Source organism: Gossypium hirsutum, chromosome A07 (genome assembly GCF_007990345.1).
Source record: "Gossypium hirsutum isolate 1008001.06 chromosome A07, Gossypium_hirsutum_v2.1, whole genome shotgun sequence".
Taxonomy (NCBI): domain Eukaryota; kingdom Viridiplantae; phylum Streptophyta; class Magnoliopsida; order Malvales; family Malvaceae; genus Gossypium; species Gossypium hirsutum.
Window position 1 is genome coordinate 59,480,172 of NC_053430.1, and position 6,243 is coordinate 59,486,414.

The 6,243-nt window shown below is 39.9% G+C and overlaps 1 non-coding gene across 1 annotated transcript; it reads left to right on the forward strand.

Annotated features, from left to right (window-relative positions):
* Positions 1-4,953: 4,953 nt before the first annotated feature.
* LOC121203814 (small nucleolar RNA R71) lies at positions 4,954-5,059 on the forward strand. Its single transcript, XR_005898749.1, has one exon. It is a non-coding gene; the product is annotated as a small nucleolar RNA R71 (small nucleolar RNA).
* The last annotated feature ends 1,184 nt before the right edge of the window (positions 5,060-6,243 follow it).

A 6,243-nucleotide genomic window follows, 5' to 3' on the forward strand; every position in this document is an offset into this window, starting at 1 on the left:
GATACTCTGGCGGTGGTAGAGTTTATTAGTCCATAAGTCCTGTGCCAAAAGAATATTATATCTAGTGGTAGCTATGGTCGTGGTCGATCAGGACATGGCAGTCGTAGAAAACCTTTCCTAGTGGAGTTTTTTAGTTCCTATGCAATGATGAGCTTAGGGGCTATATATAACTGTGATAAAATCAGGAACTTTTTAAGAGATATTAGTAAGAATAATTACTCTTAACAAAATAACCGAAATTGATAATAAAACAAAATTCTAAAATCTTAATAAAAATAAAAAGTAGCTTTAATAAAAATTAAAAACAAAATAATAAATAAATGTTTTTAAACATCTTCATCGTTGGATGGTTCGCGGGTGGGACTAGCGATGAGATGTGGAGGTGCTGACTAATCTACTGTAGAGTAGCATCAATGTTACCAAATCATTGAAAACACTGTTGCTCAAATCGAGTGAGGTGCTCAGAGATGTCAGCATATGAAGCCGCCGCATGAACTGGACGAGAGGGTGGTGGTGGCTAAGACAGTGGGTCCTTGTGTTGTAGAGGGACATCATCAGAAATGTCCTTATAGGCCTCCTCCTCGGTAGATTGGGATAGACAATATTGAGGAGGGTAGGTTCCTTGGCGCTTTTCGATCATCCTCATGCTAAGCATGCTCGAGATGCCTTGTGGAGACATCTGGCCAATGAGGGTTAAGGATGATTCTTGAGCTGCGGTGTTGAGGATCCCGAAGTGTCGAGCCAACCGAGCAACATAAGGGCCAACGGAGATGGCCTCCTTTCTATGCTGCTCTGTCTGGTGCTAAATTGTGAGGGCGATAAAATAGGCAAGGTTGAAGACGTGCCCGTGTGACATACACCATAAAAAGTAGGCGTCATGAGTGTTAACGACACCGGTGCTCTCTCGCCTTCCTGTAATGGTGTAAGCCAAAATGCATGTAGGCACCTTAGAGATGGAGGGAGAACAGATGCCTTAGAGGGACTAGGATTGTAGGTGGCCCCACCTGGTACTAGTGCATCCCAGCACCGTGAAGGAGAACAATGGATGTGGCGGTTGAAAGCATGTAAGTCATTCTCATCTTTGAATTCCTCCGTACATAAACCCAGTGCCGTACCGAATTCTGGGATACTGAGCTAGCGGACTAATCCGCCTAGGCGAAATTAGACCGTGTCGGGATCATCGTAGTTCGTCATCACGGTCTGAAGATAAAATATGGCGCATAATTCCATCGTAAGCTCGAGATACGTTGGCTCGATGATCCCAAAGAAAAGCTCCCAAGGGTCAGTGGTTAGGAGGGCCCGAATCACTTCAACCAACTAAACTTGTTCTACTGTAGCCCATTCGATGCAGCGGTCCGCAATTAAAGGTTGGGCCCTGAGTATTTGGAATAGTTCTTCTTGGGGCCCGATGGGGAACTTCAGGAAAGTGTGACGAACTTCCGCGGTAGGACCCGAGGAAGATGACGCTCCCTTCCTTTTCTTTGAAGTCGGGATAGCGACCATTTTACCACGTGAAGATGACATGGTACCTGCAAAAAGAATCATTAAGTCATCTTGATGAGTTGTCAAAGTAAAACGAAGACAAATTTTAAATAAAAATCATAATTTTAGCCACAACTACTAAAATAACTAAAACAATAAGTTCAATGGCATACTTTTGTGGCACTAGCATGGTGATATGAGTAAAAATGGCCAAGAATTTAATGGAAATATAAAGAGCATAAATTTAGCACGTGGCTTGAGTTGTAATGCTAAATAATAAGAAGCAATTGAAAACTATGAATATTGGTTTAGAATATGTCATTGGGAATGAATGATAACTAATCTAAAAGAAATGAAACTTAAATGATAACATAGTGTGAGATACATGAAGATTATAGCATTAAAAATAAGTGGAGTTAAAGGGAAAAGAATGAAAAAACGTTAAAAAATAAAGGAGTAAGCGTCAAGAATGAAGTTGGAAGTGGCGCACGGGCGTGGCGGGGAGGGCCTGTGGACTTGCAGTGGCTAGGGTTAGCATTTTTGGGTGAAGAAGACAATGAATCTTGCTGCCTTTTCATAGATTTCAGGGCACACGGCCAGGTAACATGCCTGTGTTCCCCAATTTCAGCCCGTGTGATTCGCGAATTTTGAGTTTGGGCACCTCTTACATTTAGTACATGCTCGTGTTCCTTGGGCGTGTGGGTGCACACGGTCGTGTCTAGCGTTGTTTGCTTCTCCCACGCCCGTGTAGGTAGACCGACACCCGTGTCAATCTAACAGGTTTGACCATGGGTGCTAGACACGGGCGTGTCACACACCTGTGCTGTTTTAACAGGTTCACCCACGGTTCTTCCACACGGGCATATCGCACACCCGTGTCGTTTTGGCAGGCTCGACCACGGCCATGTCATACGGCTGTGGCGTTTTATTGTAGCCCGTGTTTAGGAGAATTGTTGCCCTATTTTCACACAGCCCTAAGCACGCCCGTGTGCTTGGCCGTGTCTCTGTGGAAGACCTGTATTCAAGAGCTCTATTAGTAAGTTAGGTGTTGAAGACTAAATTTTAAAGAAGTTAATACAGTTAGTGCTCGGGTTGCCTCGCTTATTTATAGTCTAAGCTCGACTTACCTCTCCGTTGAATGGTCATGGTGGTTCGAGGAGTTTATGCTCCTCATTCCTGCTATCAATCTCATCAAAATAAGGTTTTAAATGGGTGTTGTTTACCTTAAAAGTGCCGAACTTGGGGTGACTTACCTCAACTCTACCGAATGGAAAAATACTAAGTATCGTAAGAGGGATTTCTTCATTCGGTCTGGCAGTGACAATGTGAGGATCTGTGGCATCTAGTAAGACTTTATCTCCAACCTTAAGTTGACTTGGAGAGGTATCGAGCTAGTTTTGGCCTAGTTTTGGTTTATCGTGTGTTCTCAGTTTATGTGTTCGCCATTCATCTAGCTCCTCTATTTGTAGCCTTCATCCTTCGTGAGTAGGTCCTCTACTATTGCTTGAGAATGACTCATGTGCTTCCTTCAGACTCATTTCCTGCAAAGTAGGTTGTACCATATTTTCAGTTTTAGTAGAATGGGTTAAATGATCACCTTCAATTTTTGATGTGTTGCCAGAATTACGAGCTTGAAGGGCGGTTGTTTCGTCTCCCACACGGAGTGTGAGTTCACCTGTGCCAACATCAATGATCATTTTAGTAGTTGCTAAAAAAGGCCTTCCTAGAATTATTGGATTGCTGCTATCCTCTTCTATGTCTAGAACAATGAAGTCCACGGGAAATATAAATTTATCAATTTTAACTAGTAGATCTTTAGTAATACCCCTAGGAAATCTTATAGTTTTATCTGCTAATTGAATACTTAGGCTGGTCTATTTGGGTTTCCCAAGACCTAATTGTTTGAACATTTTGTAGGGCATGACGTTAATAATAGCCCCTAAATCAGCTAATGCATTATTAATATCTAAACTACCAATTAAGCAAGGAATTGTAAAACTCCCTGGATCTTTTAATTTGTTTGATAGCTTGTTTTGCAGAATAGCTGAGCATACTGCGTTTAGCTCCACATGCGATGCCTCGTCCAACTTCTGCTTATTTGCTAAAAGCTTCTTTCAAAATTTCTTTGCGTTTGGCATCTATGATAGAGCTTCAATAAACGGTAAGCTAACGTGTAATTTTTTAAGAGTTTAAGGAATTTACCAAATTGTTCATCTGAGCGATCTTTCCTTGTCGCTTTGGGGTATGGTACACGAGGTTTATATTCGACATTCACTGATTTGTTTTTATTATGACCTACCTCACCTTGACATTTGCTTACCACAGTTTCTTGCCTCGATTTTGGTTCAGGCTCAACGACTCCTTCGTTATCTTGAATATTAATTGCGTTGAGCTATTCCCTTGGGTTGGGTTCAATATTACTTGGCAAGCTACCTTGTGGTCGTTCAGAGATTAGTTTGGAAAGCTAGCCTATTTGAGTTTTGAGCCCTTGAATCAACACTTGTTGATTTTTAAGTGCTGTCTCGGTGTTCTGGAAACGAGTTTCTGACACCGATATAAACTTTGAGAGCATCTCTTCAAGTTTCAGCTTCTTTTCCTGTTGGTAGGGTGGTTGTTGGTAGCCTGGAGGTGGTCTCTGATTTCCTTGGCCTCCCCATGAGAAATTTGGATGGTTCCTCCAACCTGCATTGTAAGTATTACTATATGGATTGTTTTGAGATCGAGAATTATTACCCATGTAATTTAACTGCTCGTTATCCATGTTGTGGCCATAAGGTTGGTATTCTGAATTGCTTGATCCACCTCCATTTGCTTCACATTGCATTACTGGGTGAACCTGTGAAGAACTAATAAAATCATCAATTTTCTTATTCAAGAGTTCTACCTGATTAGAGAGCATGGTGACCGAATTGACATTATAAACACCGGCTGTTTTCATTGGTTTTGTCCTCATGACTTGCCACTAATATTTATTCAGTGACATCTCCTCTATAAACCCATAAGCATCTTCAGGTGTTTTATTATTGATGGTTCCTCCAACCTGCATTGTAAGTATTACTATATGGATTGTTTTGAGATCGAGAATTATTACCGATGTAATTTAACTGCTCGTTATCCATGTTGTGCCCATAAGGTTGGTATTCTGAATTGCTTGATCCACCTCCACTTGCTTCACACTGCATTACTGGGTGAACCTGTGAAGAACTAATAAAATCATCAATTTTCTTATTCAAGAGTTCTACCTGATTAGAGAGCATGGTGACCGAATTGACATTATAAACACCGGTTGTTTTCATTGGTTTTGTCCTCATGATTTGCCACTAATATTTATTCAGTGACATCTCCTCTATAAACCCATAAGCATCTTCAGGTGTTTTATTATTGATGGTTCCTCCAACAATTGCGTCAACCATGTACCGAGTCGAAGGATTCAGGCCATTATGGAACGTTTGAACCTGAAGCCAAAGCAGTAACCCATGGTGAGGGCACGTTCTCAGTAAGTCCTTATTTATCTCCCATGCATCGTAAAGAGTTTCTAAGTCCATCTGCACAAACAAAGAGATATCATTATGTAATTTGCCCGTTTTGGCCGGCGAGAAATATTTTAATAGAAATTTTTCGGTCATTTGTTCCCAAGTAGTGATTGACCCTCGTGGTAATGAGTTCAACCACTGTTTAGCTTTGTTTCTCAATGAAAAATGGAATAATCGAAGATGAATGGCATCATCAGAAACACCATTAATTTTAAATGTATCGCATAGTTCCAAGAAGTTTGCTAAGTGAGCGTTGGGATCCTCATCCTGCAAACCATCAAACTGAACAAATTGTTGTATCATTTGAATAGTGTTAGGTTTTAGTTCAAAAGTATTTGCAGCTACAGCAAGTCTAACTATACTCGATTCATATCCTGTTAAAGAAGGTTTAGTATAATCATACAAAGTGCATGAAGCAGGATTTAGATTAACCGCAATTACATGAGGTAGCTGATTGTCTTGGTTTTCAGTCATCTCTTCAGTTGGAGGTTGAGTATCATCTTCTTGCTCGCTTTCTGTGTATCTTAAGCTTCGCCTAATTTCTCTTTGGTTTCTACGAACTGTGCAATCGATTTCTTCGTCAAAAAGTAATAGTTCTGACGGGTTTCTTCTAGTCATAAACCATAAAAACCTGCCAAGAGAAAGAAAAAATAAATTAATAAATAATAATAATAAAATTAAATTAAATTGCAAGAAAAATAAATGGCTAAAGTAATAAAAATTGAGCGTTCCTAATATCTTAGTTCCCCGGCAACGGCGCCAAAAACTTGATCGCGTTATTTCGTGATAGGTTTTAAATATTTATAATTAATCGTTCTTGAAACTAACTATTATTGTGATGTAGACAAGTGTACCTATCGAACAGTAGTATAGTTTTAGCAAGACTGGATTGTCGAACCCAAAGGAACTAAAAGTACTAGTAATGACTGACTTTTTATTATCTAACCTAAGAATAAGAGGGTTTTGTTTTAACTAACTAATTAACTAATCTAAGAATTCACAGAGAATGGAATTGGGGAATTGCTTTTGGGAAAATCAATTGAATTAAGATAATACCTAAGGAAAAATCCACCTAGACTGTACTTGTTACTCTGGCTTCGAATCAGACAATTTATTCATTTAACTTGTTCCGTGGAGATCCCTAAGTTATGTTATTATCCCTATTCAAGACTAATAATGTCTAATCCCTAGATTGAATAATTGAGACTTTTCTCTAATTAAGACCCTA